Raw genomic sequence first — 16,142 nt, forward strand, 5'->3', positions numbered from 1 at the left:
TTATAGAGACTGTGTGCACCTTGCTAAGGTGTCCCTAGCCAATCGCCATAAGGCTTCCTGTATTTAAGACATCCCCACCCATTGGTGGGGGCCTGTGCAACTTACTCCCTCAGTCAGTTCTTAGCTGCTGAGGTGCCAGGCCCTGTCTCGCTTACTGTCATGTCCGCCACCCGGGACGGTGTTGTACCCTGGTCTGTTTTCTGTGTAGCCACCCAGCGGGGCTTCGTACCCTGGCCTATGTCCGCCACCCAGAGGGGCCTCGTACCCTGGCTTGTGTCCATGTCTCTATGTCTCTGTGCCTAGTCTCGTTCCTGACTCTGTCTTAGTCTAGTCCCGTTCCTGTGTCCGTTTATATCCGTCTTGGTTTGCTTTTTCTGCTGTGCGTACTCTGTGTCTTGCTTTGCCCTGCTCTGCCCTCTGTGTCTTGCTTTGCTCTGCTTTCGGCTCCGCTCTCTGCAACCTTGCTTTGCGCCTTGCTCTGCACTCTGACTTTGCTCTGCGCTCAGCTCTGCACTCTGTGGCTTTGCTCTCAGCTCTGCTCTCTGTAGCTTTGCTCTGCACTTTGCTCTGTACTCTGACTTTGCTCTGCACTAGTTGGCCCTGCTCTGTGGCTCCGCTCAGCTCTCGCTCTGCGGCTCCGCTTCTTGTGGTTCTACTTGGCTCCGCTCCTTGCGGTTCTACTTTTCCCGCTCTTGGCTCCGCTTCCTGCATTTCTGCACTTGGCTCCGCCTCCCGCTCTTGGCTCCACCTCCTGCATTTCTGCACTTGGCTCCACCTCCTGCTCTTGGCTCCGCCTCCTGCGTTTCTGCACTTGGCTCCAGCTCCTGTGCTTTCGCTCTGCATCCGCTCTTGTGGTCTTTCTCTACCTATTCTTAAGTCCTCCTATCTGAACAGGTTCTTACCTGTTTTACATGCCTGGCTGCAGACCGGTTCCTACCGGTTCTTCCAGTGTTCCAGTCTTGTCCGCCTGTCCTGCCAGAGAGCCAGCCGTGACCGCCTGCCTGCCAGAGAGCCAGCCGTGCCTGCCAGTGTCTCTGTTGTACCCGTCTGCCTGCCTGTGTCCCAGCTGTGTCTGCCTGAGTGCCAGCCGTGCCCGCTTGCCTGTCTATGTTCCGTTCCCCGGTGGGATCAGCAGCAGTGTACCTTTACACTAAACGACTTACCAACGATCACGACCAGTGATACGACCTGGCCGTGATCGTTGGTAAGTCGTTGTGTGGTCGCTGGGGAGCTGTCACACAGACCGCTCTCTCCAGCGACCAACGATCAGGGGAACGACTTCGGCATCGTTGAAACTGTCTTCAACGATGCCAAAGTCCCCCTGCAGCACCCGGGTAACCAGGGTAAACATCGGGTTACTAAGTGCAGGGCCGCGCTTAGTAACCTGATATTTACCCTGGTTACCATTGTAAAAGTAAAAAAAAAAAACAGTACATACTCACATTCTGATGTCTGTCACGTCCCCCGGCGTCCACAGGGTTAAAACTGCTTTCGGCAGTTGGTAACCAGGGTAAATATCGGGTTACTAAGCGCGGCCCTGCGCTTAGTAACCCGATATTTACCCTGGTTACAAGTGAACACATCGCTGGATCGGCGTCACACATGCCGATCCAGCGATGACAGCGGGTGATCAGCGACCAAAAAAAGGTCCTGATCATTCCCATCGACCAACGATCTCCCAGCAGGGGCCTGATCGTTGGTCGCTGTCACACATAACGAGATAGTTAGCGGGATCGTTGCTACGTCACCAAAAGTGTGACGTTGCAACGATATCGTTAACGATATCGTTATGTGTGACTCAGCCTTAAGGCTAATATCTGAATGCATGGGTGAATGTGGACACCTCCCTCAGTAAAGCCTACATAAATGGGTTGGCCGGAACCCAGCTGGAAGTACTGCGGCGTCTAAAAATAACTAAAATTGACAAATCTCCGGGCCCGGATGGGATACACCCCCGAGTACTGCAGGAACTAAGTACAGTCATTGATAGACCATTATTTTTAATCTTTAAAGACTCCATAATAACAGGGTCTGTACCACAGGACTGGCGTATAGCAAATGTGGTGCCAATATTCAAAAAAGGGGCAAAAACTGAACTCGGTAATTATAGGCCAGTAAGCTTAACCTCTACTGTGGGTAAAATCCTGGAGGGCATTCTAAGGGATACTATACTGGAGTATCTGAAGAGGAATAACCTTATGACCCAGTATCAGCACGGGTTTACTAGGGACCGTTCATGTCAGACTAATTTGATCAGCTTCTATGAAGAGGTAAGTTCCGGACTGGACCAAGGGAACCCAGTGGACGTAGTGTATATGGACTTTTCCAAAGCTTTTGATACGGTGCCACACAAAAGGTTGTTACATAAAATGAGAGTAATGGGGATAGGGGAAAATATGTGTAAGTGGGTTGAGAGCTGGCTCAGGGATAGGAAACAAAGGGTGGTTATTAATGGAGCACACTCGGACTGGGTCGCGGTTAGCAGTGGGGTTCCACAGGGGTCAGTATTGGGCCCTCTTCTTTTTAACATATTTATTAATGACCTTGTAGGGGGCATTCAGAGTAGAATTTCAATATTTGCAGATGACACTAAACTCTGCAGGGTAATCAATACAGGGGAGGACAATTTTATATTACAGGATGATTTATGTAAACTAGAAGCTTGGGCTGATAAATGGCAAATGAGCTTTAATGGGGATAAATGTAAGGTCATGCACTTGGGTAGAAGTAATAAGATGTATAACTATGTGCTTAATTCTAAAACTCTGGGCAAAACCGTCAATGAAAAAGACCTGGGTATATGGGTGGATGACAAACTCATATTCAGTGGCCAGTGTCAGGCAGCTGCTACAAAGGCAAATAAAATAATGGGATGTATTAAAAGAGGCATAGATGCTCATGAGGAGAACATAATTTTACCTCTATACAAGTCACTAGTTCGACCACACTTAGAATACTGTGCACAGTTCTGGTCTCCGGTGTATAAGAAAGACATAGCTGAACTGGAGCGGGTGCAGAGAAGAGCGACCAAGGTTATTAGAGGACTGGGGGGTCTGCAATACCAAGATAGGTTATTACACTTGGGGCTATTTAGTTTGGAAAAACGAAGACTAAGGGGTGATCTTATTTTAATGTATAAATATATGAGGGGACAGTACAAAGACCTTTCTGATGATCTTTTTAATCATAGACCTGAGACAGGGACAAGGGGGCATCCTCTACTTCTGGAGGAAAGAAGGTTTAAGCATAATAACAGACGCGGATTCTTTACTGTAAGAGCAGTGAGACTATGGAACTCTCTGCCGTATGATGTTGTAATGAGTGATTCATTAATTAAATTTAAGAGGGGACTGGATACCTTTCTGGAAAAGTATAATGTTACAGGGTATATACACTAGATTCCTTGATAAGGCGTTGATCCAGGGAACTAGTCTGATTGCCGTATGTGGAGTCGGGAAGGAATTTTTTTCCCCATGGTGGAGTTACTCTTTGCCACATGGGTTTTTTTTTGCCTTCCTCTGGATCAACATGTTAGGGCATGTTAGGTTAGGCTATGGGTTGAATTAGATGGACTTACAGTCTTCCTTCAACCTTAATAACTATGTAGCTATGTAACTATGTAGATGTACCGTATTTTCCGCTTTGTATTTGGGGGGGAAATGGGGGTGCGTCTTACAAAGCGGATATACCGCTTACAGTTACAGGCTGGGATGAGGGGGTGTCCGCTGCCGCCCACCGCCGCTGCCGCCCGCCACCGCTGTCGCCTGCCACCGCGGTTGTCCGCTGCTGCCCCGGGTGATGCTGGAAACTCCGCCGGTGCTGCGGGGGGCTCTGGCGACATTTTGTGAAAGACCAGAGCCCCCCCGGCAGTTCGTCCATGCGTTCCTTCCTGTATGACTGACTCCTGGAAAATGGCCGCCGGAATCTCGGGAGATGAGATTTCAGCGCTGAGATCTCATCTCTCGAGATTCCGGCGGCCATTTTCCCGGAGTCAGTCATACAGGAACACATGGACGAACTGCCGGGGGGCTCTGGCCTTTCACAATATGTCGGCAGAGCCCCCGCAGCCCCGGAGACAGCCCTGCAGCCTCGGAGACAGCCCTGCAGCCCCGGAGCCCCCCTGCAGCACCGGAGCCCCCCTGCAGACCGCCTCATCCCAGCCTGCAGCACAGGAGCCCCCCTGCAGACTGCCTCATCCCAGCCTGTAGCACAGGAGCCCCCCTGCAGACCCCCTCATCCCAGCCTGCTGCACAGGAGCCCCCCTGCAGACCCCCTCATCCCAGCCTGCTGCACAGGAGCCCCCCTGCAGACCTCCTCATCCCAGCCTCCAGCAACGACCCTGGGACCCTGATCCACCGCAGCCACAACCCCGGGTAAGTAATAAGACACATGGATTATAAGACGCCCCACCAATTTATTAAAAAATGTTTTTTCCTATTTTTCTCCTCAAAAATTTGGGGTGCGTCTTATAATCCGGAGCGTCTTACAAAGCGAAAAATACGGTAATTAAAAACTACATGGTGAAGGGAGGAGTGCTCAGTCAGTAAGCTAACATAGAAATGACAGAAAAACTACTGGCACATCCAAACTAGTGTGAATAGGTGCATACCAGGAGCAGCTACCTCCATGTACAATATAAAAAAAAAAGTTGCACTCTATCGTGCCAAAGCATGTCGAATATGAAATACATGAAATATGAATAGCAAAATGGCTTTTGAACATTAGGAAAAATATTTATGAGATGCTTTGCACAAAATTTGGCCAAATCGTGTGAGCCCATCAAACATCGTCAAGGTGGCCTCATTAATCTGATAGGTCCCTGACCTCCCTGTCCAATTGTGAACTCTTACCTAAGGCTAATATCTGAATGCATGGGTGAATGTGGACACCTCCCTCAGTAAAGCCTACATACCTCCATGTACAATATAAAAAAAAAGTTGCACTCTATCGTGCCAAAGCATGTCGAATATGAAATACATGAAATATGAATAGCAAAATGACCCATGAGATTGAGGCCACCTTGACGATGGTTGATGGGCTCACACGATTTGGCCAAATTTTGTGCAAAGCGTCTCATAAATATTTTCCCTAATGTTCAAAAGCCATTTTGCTATTTATATTTCATATTCGACATGCTTTGGCACAATAGAGTGCAAACTTTTTTTGTATATTGTATATGGAGGAAGCTGCTCCTGGTATGCACCTACTCACACTAGTTTGGATGTGTCAGTCGTTTTTCTGTCATTTGTAAATTGTCTCTGTCACGATCCGACAGGTGAGTGATCTGGGACTAGGGGCACCTTTCCTGGCCCTAACACTAGGGGGCACCCTAGCTTGCCCTGTTCACTGGGATACTTCAGGCCTACGCCCATGCGTTATCATCTAGTACAGCCCTTCGTCTGTCCCCTTCCCACCCACCCAGGGAAGAGAGGCGCTACCATGCACCGCAGTACACCAACCTTACAGACAAAGTAACAAAGAAAAGGGTAAACTGAAAACTCCACACACAACATACAGACTCACATATAACAGAGGTATTCACCAGGGTGTGTAGGGAGGGGGAAGGAAGCAAAACTGGGTAAGATAAGGAATTTCCAAGTGTACACACCAGATAAAAGTTGCTAATAAATTCCTCCAGCTCTCCTTCTCAAAACCAACTTCTCCCACTCAAATGTCATGCAGCAAATGCTAATTATGACGAGGACTTTGTAATCGAGTCAAGATTTTATAGGGAAACAGAAGTGGCTAACCGAGCACAGCTGAATGTAGGAGTTTCCAATATGGCTGATATAAGGTGGTAAAAAACAACTATTCCTCAATTTACAAATATCAATTTAACCTACAAGAGAATCAACATTTCAGACTCTTGACCAACAAGAAAGAAATACATAAATTCAAAAGTCAACATAAGTCTATTCCTCCTGGCTTACTGAAAATAGATGTCTGGTAAATTAACATAAAATGCTGTGTCGTCACAAAATGCAACATCTGTATGTAGATAACGTTGGGTCACAGCCCTTTCTCCTTCTTGAACAATAACCTCTGCAGAGGTCACAGAATGGCTAGAACATCTTTGTATACTGGTGTTAAATCATATCTCAGGTACAGAAAAAGTCATAAAATCTACAGTCAGAAAATGGAAAACGATTAATATATGCAGCTCTGGCAAAAATTAGGAGACCACTGCAAAATTTTCAGTTTGTCTTATTTTTCTCTTTATAGGTACAGTACAGACCAAAAGTTTGGACACACCTTCGCATTTAAAGATTTTTCTGTATTTTCATGACTATGAAAATTGTACATTCACACTGAAGGCATCAAAACTATGAATTAACATAAAACTAAAAATCGGCTGCAAAGCCGTAGCCAGCTCACCAACCAGACCAAAGGCACGAAGCACGGGAGTCCGTCCTGACCCAGACGTCGAACAGCAGCAGCAAATCCAAACATACGTTGATACTCCAGCTCCGATAAACGTGGGTAAAGTCTTTATTATTCCAAAATGGTTAAAACATGATCCTTACATCAATGGACCAGACAGGTGCTTATAAATGGTATGGCAACGCGCTTCGACCCATATAGGTCTTACTCATGCCTTATGCATGTAGGATAGCTGCGGAGACACCATCACGTGTTTCTCAACGCAAGCAGTGAATAGCCAGACCTTTCCCCGGGAAGGAACAACCACGGGAAGGGCAGCATCCAATAAAGGAAAACATCCAATACAGGAAAACCACCTATGCCAAGCATGGTATCCTGTTATGATCCTAGTGGCAAGGATCGCAGGTCGGACTAGCTAAGTAACTGAACAGACTACTAGCTCTGGGGAAGTGGTAACTAGATTGACCGCAACCTGATCCTATCCGCAAACAACTATAGGCAGCCATGGAACGTTACCTAAAAAATCCTAGACGTCTCGTCACGGCCTGAGAAACTGACTATTCCTGGAGGGAAAGTAAGTCCTCACTTGCCTCAGTGGAAGACCCCAAAGATATAGAATAGCCCCCACAAATATTAACGGTGAGTTAAGGGGAAAGCACAAACGCAGAGATGAAATCATATTTAGCAAATGAGGCCCGCTAATACTAGATAGCAGAAAATAGGAAGGAAACTGTGCGGTCAATAAAAAACCCTATTCAAAATATCCACGCAGAGATTGCTCGAGCCCCCGCACCAACTAACGGTGCGGGGGAAGCAACTCCGTACCCCAGAGCTTACCAGCAAAAAGAAATCACATGTTAGCAAGCTGGACTAGACTCATCATACACAGAAATCATATTGCAGGCAGATGAGCAAAAAATATTCAAACAGAACTTGGCTTATCCTGAAGAGGCAGAAAACGAGATAATCAGGAGTAATCAGAATAGCACTGAATACATTGACAGCCGGCAACAAGTGGAAGTGAAGCAGAGCTAAATAGGAGCCTCCCTGGTGAATAACGAGGCAGCTGATCCAGCTACCCGCAGGATAATAAACCAAACCACCAGGGGGAGCCAAAAAACCAAAGTCACACAATACCATCTGTGACCACAAGAGGGAGCCTGAAAACTGAGTTCACAACAGTACCCCCCCCCCCCCTTGAAGAGGGGTCACCGAACCCTCATCAAAACCCCCAGGGCGATCAGGGTGAGCCACATGGAAGGCACGAACCAAATCGGCCGCATGAACATCAGAGGCGACAACCCAGGAATTATCCTCCTGACCATAGCCTTTCCACTTAACCAAATACTGAAGCCTCCGTCTAGAAATACGAGAATCCAAGATCTTCTCCACCACGTATTCCAATTCTCCCTCAACCAGCACAGGGGCAGGAGGCTCAACCGAAGGAACCACAGGCACCACATACCTCCGCAACAACGACCGATGGAACACATTATGAATAGCAAACGATGCCGGGAGGTCCAAACGAAATGACACAGGGTTAAGGACTTCCAAAATCTTATAAGGACCGATAAACCGAGGCTTAAACTTAGGAGAGGAGACCTTCATAGGAACAAAGCGAGAAGACAACCACACCAAATCCCCAACGCGAAGTCGGGGACCCACACAGCGACGGCGGTTGGCAAAGCGCTGAGCCTTCTCTTGTGACAGCTTCAAATTGTCCACCACATGATTCCAAATCTGATGCAACCTATCCACCACAACATCCACTCCAGGACAGTCAGAAGACTCCACCTGACCCGAGGAAAAACGAGGATGAAACCCTGAATTACAAAAAAAAGGCGAAACCAAAGTAGCAGAACTAGCCCGATTATTAAGGGCAAACTCGGCCAATGGCAAAAAAGTCACCCAGTCGTCCTGATCAGCAGAAACAAAACATCTTAAATAGGTTTCCAAAGTCTGATTAGTGCGCTCGGTTTGGCCATTCGTCTGAGGATGGAAGGCCGACGAAAAAGACAAATTAATGCCCATCTTAGCACAAAAGGTCCGCCAAAATCTAGACACAAACTGGGATCCTCTGTCGGAAACAATATTTTCAGGGATCCCGTGCAAACGAACCACATTTTGAAAAAACAGAGGAACCAACTCAGAGGAGGAAGGCAACTTAGGCAAGGGCACCAAATGGACCATTTTAGAAAAACGATCACACACCACCCAAATGACCGACATTCTCTGAGAGACAGGGAGATCTGAAATAAAATCCATGGAAATGTGCGTCCAAGGCCTCTTCGGGACAGGCAAGGGCAACAACAAGCCACTGGCACGAGAACAGCAAGGCTTAGCCCGAGCACAAATTCCACAAGACTGCACAAAGGAACGCACATCCCGCGACAAGGAACGCCACCAGAAGGACCTAGCCACCAAATCTCTGGTACCAATAATCCCAGGATGGCCTGCCAACACCGAAGAATGAACCTCGGAAATAACTCTGCTGGTCCATCTATTCGGGACAAACAGTCTCTCCGGTGGACAACGGTCAGGTCTATCCGCCTGAAACTCCTGCAGCACTCGTCGCAAATCTGGCGAGATGGCAGACAAAATCACCCCTTCTCTGAGGATACCATCTGGCTCTGAATCACCAGGAGAGTCTGGCACAAAACTCCTAGAAAGAGCATCAGCCTTCACATTCTTCGAACCAGGCAGGTATGAGACCACGAAATCAAAACGAGAGAAAAACAACGACCAACGAGCCTGTCTAGGATTCAGCCGCTTGGCCAACTCGAGATACATCAAATTCTTGTGATCAGTCAAGACCACCACACGATGCTTAGCTCCCTCGAGCCAATGTCGCCACTCCTCAAATGCCCACTTCATAGCCAACAACTCCCGATTACCAACATCATAATTCCGCTCGGCAGGCGAAAACTTTCTTGAAAAGAAAGCACATGGCTTCATCACAGAGCCATCAGAGCTTCTCTGCGACAAAACAGCCCCCGCTCCAATCTCAGAAGCATCAACCTCGACCTGGAAAGGAAGGGAGACGTCTGGCTGACATAAGACCGGAGCCGAAGAAAACCGGCGCTTCAGCTCCCGAAAGGCCTCCACAGCCGCAGGAGACCAATTAGTAACATCAGAACCCTTCTTGGTCAAATCCGTTAATGGCTTAACAACAGCAGAAAAATTAGCGATGAAGCGACGGTAAAAATTAGCAAAACCCAAGAACTTCTGAAGACTCTTAACAGATGTAGGCTGAGTCCAGTCATGAATAGCCTGAACCTTGACTGGGTCCATCTCAATAGCAGAAGGAGAAAAAATGAAACCCAAAAAAGAGACCTTCTGGACTCCAAAAAGACATTTTGAGCACTTCACAAATAAAGCATTGGCACGCAGGACCTGAAACACCATCCTGACCTGCTTAACATGGGACTCCCAATCATCCGAAAAAAACAGAATATCATTCAGATACACAATCATAAATTTATCCAGATATTCGCGGAAGATGTCGTGCATAAAGGACTGAAAGACAGAAGGAGCGTTAGAAAGTCCAAAAGGCATCACCAAGTACTCAAAATGGCCTTTGGGCATATTAAATGCAGTTTTCCATTCATCACCCTGCTTAATACGCACAAGGTTATACGCACCACGAAGATCTATCTTGGTGAACCAACTAGACCCCTTAATGCGAGCAAACAGATCAGATAACAATGGCAAAGGATACTGAAATTTGACCGTGATTTTATTTAGAAGACGATAATCAATACAAGGTCTCAAGGAACCATCCTTCTTAGCCACAAAAAAGAACCCCGCACCAAGAGGGGAGGAGGAGGGGCGAATAAGTCCTTTCTCCAAAGACTCCTTTATATAACTCCGCATAGCAGCATGCTCCGGCACTGACAAATTGAAAAGTCGTCCCTTAGGAAACTTACTACCAGGAATCAAATTTATAGCACAATCACAATCCCTATGAGGAGGTAGAGAACTGAGTTTGGGCTCATCAAATACATCCTGGTAATCTGACAAAAACGCAGGGACCTCAGAAGGAGTGGATGAAGCAATTGACACCACAGGAGCGTCGCCATGAATTCCCTGACAACCCCAACTTGACACAGACATTGCTTTCCAATCCAGGACTGGATTATGAGTCTGCAACCATGGCAGGCCCAACACGACAACATCATGCAAATTATGCAATACAAGAAAGCGAATCACCTCCTGATGAACAGGAGTCATGCACATGGTCACTTGTGTCCAGTACTGAGGTTTATTCATAGCCAATGGTGTAGCATCAATTCCCCTTAGTGGAATAGGGAATTTTAAAGGCTCCAAAACAAAACCACAGCGCCTGGCAAATGACAAATCCATCAGACTCAGGGCAGCACCTGAATCCACAAAAGCCATAACCGAGTAAGATGACAGGGAACAAATCAGGGTAACAGACAAAATAAACTTAGGCTGTAAAGTACCGATGGTGACAGATTTATCAATCTTTTTTGTGCGCTTAGAGCATGCTGAGATAACATGAGCTGAGTCACCACAGTAAAAGCACAACCCATTTTGCCGTTTATAATTTTGCCGTTCACCTCTGGTCAGAATTCTATCACATTGCATAGACTCGGGTGTCTGTTCAGAAGACACCGCCAAATGGTGCGCAGGTTTGCGCTCCCGCAAACGCCGATCAATCTGAATGGCCAGAGTCATTGACTCATTCAGACCTGCAGGCGTAGGGAACCCCACCATGACATTCTTAATGGCTTCAGAAAGACCTTTTCTGAAATTTGCAGCCAGGGCACACTCATTCCATTGAGTAAGCACTGACCATTTCCGAAATTTCTGGCAGTACACCTCTGCATCATCTTGCCCCTGAGAGAGGGCCAACAACGCTATTTCGGCCTGGTTCTCAAGATTAGGTTCCTCATAGAGCAATCCAAGGGCCAGAAAAAACGCATCCACACTGAGCAATGCAGGATCCCCTGGAGCCAATGCGAAAGCCCAATCTTGAGGATCGCCACGCAAGAAAGAAATAATAATCTTAACTTGCTGAACGGAATCACCAGAGGAACGAGGTTTCAAAGAAAGAAACAATTTACATTTGTTCTTAAAATTCAGGAACCTAGATCTATCTCCAGAAAACAACTCCGGAATAGGTATTCTAGGCTCTGACATAGGACTGTGCACAACAAAATCCTGAATACTTTGTACCCTTGAAGCAAGATGATCTACACTGGAGGCTACACTCTGGATATCCATATCAGCAGCTGAACTCGGAGCCACACCAAGATTAAGAGGAGGAGAGAAGCCAGACACACAGCAGCTAGACACACGGCAGCAAAAAAAAAAAAAAAAAATATCTCCAAGCTTCTTTTCTCCTGCTTCTGCCATGCAATTAACACTTTATAGGCCGGCTGTACTGTTATGATCCTAGTGGCAAGGATCGCAGGTCGGACTAGCTAAGTAACTGAACAGACTACTAGCTCTGGGGAAGTGGTAACTAGATTGACCGCAACCTGATCCTATCCGCAAACAACTATAGGCAGCCGTGGAACGTTACCTAAAAATCCTAGATGTCTCGTCACGGCCTGAGAAACTGACTATTCCTGGAGGGAAAGTAAGTCCTCACTTGCCTCAGTGGAAGACCCCAAAGATATAGAATAGCCCCCCACAAATATTAACGGTGAGTTAAGGGGAAAGCACAAACGCAGAGATGAAATCAGATTTAGCAAATGAGGCCCGCTAATACTAGATAGCAGAAAATAGGAAGGAAACTGTGCGGTCAATAAAAAACCCTATTCAAAATATCCACGCAGAGATTGCTCGAGCCCCCGCACCAACTAACGGTGCGGGGGAAGCAACTCCGTACCCCAGAGCTTACCAGCAAAAAGAAATCACATGTTAGCAAGCTGGACTAGACTCATCATACACAGAAATCATATTGCAGGCAGATGAGCAAAAAATATTCAAACAGAACTTAGCTTATCCTGAAGAGGCAGAAAACGAGATAATCAGGAGTAATCAGAATAGCAGTGAATACATTGAGGGTATGTCTCCACGTTCAGGATTGCATCAGGATTTGGTCAGGATTTTCCATCAGTATTTGTAAGCCAAAACCAGGAGTGGGTGATAAATGCAGAAGTGGTGCATATGCTTCTATTATACTTTTCCTCTGATTGTTCCACTCCTGGTTTTGGCTTACAAATACTGATGGAAAATCCTGACCAAATCCTGATGCAATCCTGAACGTGGAGACATACCCTGACAGCCGGCAACAAGTGGAAGTGAAGCAGAGCTAAATAGGAGCCTCCCTGGTGAATAACGAGGCAGCTGATCCAGCAGACCCGCAGGATAATAAGCCAAACCACCAGGGGGAGCCAAAAAACCAAAGTCACACAATACCATCTGTGACCACAAGAGGGAGCCTGAAAACGGAGTTCACAACAGTATCCATCCACAGACAGCTGTTTCGGGGTGTTTGCCCCTCATCATTGTGGAGTAGGAATCTGGCTATTAGGAGCAGTGCCTAGTAAAAGGCTGTGAAAGAAACACGTGATGGTGTCTCCGCGGTGTTGGATGTTTTGGTCTCCCCGAGGCCAATCATCTGTTCTTTCATTACTCATGCCTTAGTCACAGTAGGAATGAGGATTATATATATAGTGCTCATGAGTCCAAGACCTGCCCCTTAAAAGTCACATGATTCACTATACAGGTCCTGCAAATATATATGTCCAAATGACTTAAAATACAAAAATACAAAGAATATATACATAAAATAGAGGCAAATGATAACAATAAATAATCAATAATTATACAATATTTCGTTTCTTTTGTTCAAGCCTACAGGGAAGCGAGTATTCAAATTATAAATCCAAAACGCCTCTCTTGTGAGTAAACGTCTTTTCATTTCTCCCCTTCGATTAGGAGGATGGACTTTTTCTATGCCATGAACTTTGAAGGCTGTGGTATCTCCATTATGTACTATGTGGAAATGTTTCGCTGCCGTAGAAACGTTTCTGTTAGAACATCTTAGAGATGTAAATAACTGTAACATTCCTAACAGAAACGTTTCTATGGCAGCGAAACATTTCCACATATAGGCATGAGTAAGACCTATATGGGTCGAAACGCGTTGCCATACCATTTATAAACACCTGTCTGGTCCATTGATGTAAGGATCATGTTTTAACCATTTTGGAATAATAAAGACTTTACGCACTTTTATCGGAGCTGGAGTATCAACGTATGTATGAATTAACACGTGTGGAATTATATACTTAAGAAAAAAGTGTCAAACAACTGAAAATGTGTCTTATATTCTAGGTTCTTCAAAGTAGCCACTTCTTGCTTTGATGACTGCTTTGCACACTCTTGGCATTCTCTTGATGAGCTTCAAGAGGTAGTGACCGGGAATGGTTTTCACTTCACAGGTGTGCCCTGTCAGGTTTAATAAGTGGGATTTCTTGCCTTATAAATGGGGTTGGGATCATCAGTTGTGTTGTGCAGAAGTCTGGTGGATACACATCTGATAGTCCTACTGAATAGACTGTAAGAATTTGTATTATGGCAAGAAAAAAGCAGCTAAGTAAAGAAAAACGAGTGTCCATCATTACTTTAAGAAATGAAGGTCAGTCAGTCCGAAAAATTGGGAAAACTTTGAAAGTGTCCCCAAGTGCAGTGACAAAAGCCATCAAGCGCTACAAAGAAACTGGCTCACATGAGGACCACCCCAGGAAAGGAAGACCAAGAGTCACCTCTGCTTCTGAGGATGTTTATCGCAGGTTAACAGCAGCTTAGAATAGAGACCAGCCAGGTCAATGCCACACAGAGTTCTAGCAGCAGACACATCTCTACAACAACTGTTAAGAGGAGACTTTGTGCAGCAGGCCTTCATGGTAAAGTAGCTGCTAGGAAACCACTGCTAAGGATAGGCAGCAAGCAGAAGAGACTTGTTTGGGCTAAAGAACACAAGGAATGGACATTAGACCAGTGGAAATCTGTGCTTTGGTCTGATGAGTCCAAATTTGAAATCTTTGATTCCAACCACCGTGTCTTTGTGCGACGCAGAAAAGGTGAATGGATGGACTCTAGATGCCTGATTCCCACCGCGAAGCATGGAGGAGGAGGTGTAATGGGGTGGGGGTGCTTTGCTGGTGACACTGTTGTGGATTTATTCAAAATTGAAGGCATACTGAACCAGCATGGCTACCACAGCATCTTGCAGCGGCATGCTATTCCATCCGGTTTGCGTTTAGTTGGACAGTCATTTATTTTTCAACAGGACAATAACCCCAAACACATCTCCAGGCTGTGTAAGGGCTATTTGACCAAGAAGGAGAGTGATGGGGTGCTAAGCCAAATGACCTGGCTTCCACAGTCACCAGACCTGAACCCAATCGAGATGGTTTGGGGTGAGCTGGACCGCAGAGTGAAGCCAAAAGGGCCAACAAGTGCTAAGCATCTCTGGGAACTCCTTAAAGATTGTTGGAAGACCATTCTCGGTGACTTCCTCTTGAAGCTCATCAAGATAATGCCAAGAGTGTGCTAAGCAGTCATCAAAGCAAAAGGTGGCTACTTTGAAGAACCTAGAATATAAGACATATTTTCAGTTGTTTCACACTTTTTTGTTAAGTATATAATTCCACATGTGTTAATTCATAGTTTTCATGCCTTCAGTGTTTATGTACAATTTTCATAGTCATGAAAATACAGAAAAATCTTTAAATGAGAAGGTGTCCAAACTTTTGGTCTGTACTGTATATTTTTTAAGTAAAATGTAAATTGTGCTTTTATTCTATAAACTACTGACATATCTCTGAAGTTCCAAGCAATACATTTTGTATTTATTTTCTGAAAATGAGAAATGGTCAATATAACAAAAAAAATGCATTGCTTGCAGTCCTCAAATAATGCCAAAAAAACAAGTTCATAATCATTTAGAAACAACAATACTAAAGTTTTAACTCGGGAAGAGTTCAGAAATGAATATTTTGTGGAATAACCATGATTTTTAATCACCTTCTTTTATGTGTCTTGGCATGCTTTCCGCCAGTCTTTCACACTTTTGGGTGACCTTATGCCACTCCTGGTACAAAAATGTAAGCAGTTCTTCTGTGTTTGATGGCTTGTGACTACCCATCTTCCTCTTGATTACATTCCAGAGGTTTTCCTGGAGTTCAGTTCTGGAGATTGGGCTGGGCATGACAGGGATTTGATGTGGTGGTCCTTAATCCACACTTTGATTGACCTAGCTGTGTGGCCTGGTGCATTGTTCTGCTGGAAAAAACAGTCCTCAGAGTTTGGAGAACATTGCCTGAGCAGAAGGAATCAACTGTTTTTCCAGGATAACCTTGTATGCGGCTTGATTCATACGTCCATCGCAAAGATTAGCCTGCCCAATTCCAGCCTTGCTGAAGAATCCCCAGATCATCACTGATGCTCCACCAAATTTCACAGCGGGTGCAAGACACTGTGGCTTGTACGCCTCTCCAGGTCTCCGGCTAACCATTAGACGACCAGGTGTTGGACAAAGCTGAAAATTAGTCTCATCGGTGAACATTACCTTACTCCAGTCCTCTATGGTCCTTATGGTCTTTGGAAAACTTCAGCCTGGCTCTCCTTTACTTCTCATTGATAAAGGGCTTTACATGACTCAAGTCCTGCCTTTGTAACCTGTTACGAACTGTTCTTGCCGTGCACTTCACCCCAACTGCCATTTGCCATTCCTTTTGTAGGTCCCTTGATGTCATCCTGCAGTTGCTGAGTGACATTTG

General features: G+C 45.8%; 1 protein-coding gene across 6 annotated transcripts in view; it reads left to right on the top strand.

The window, feature by feature from the left end:
• The window catches only part of DUS2 (dihydrouridine synthase 2), a 569,010-nt gene that overhangs the window by 411,857 nt on the left and 141,011 nt on the right, over positions 1-16,142 (top strand). The window lies entirely within an intron of this gene.

Source organism: Ranitomeya variabilis, chromosome 2 (genome assembly GCF_051348905.1).
Source record: "Ranitomeya variabilis isolate aRanVar5 chromosome 2, aRanVar5.hap1, whole genome shotgun sequence".
In the NCBI taxonomy this organism is placed as follows: domain Eukaryota; kingdom Metazoa; phylum Chordata; class Amphibia; order Anura; family Dendrobatidae; genus Ranitomeya; species Ranitomeya variabilis.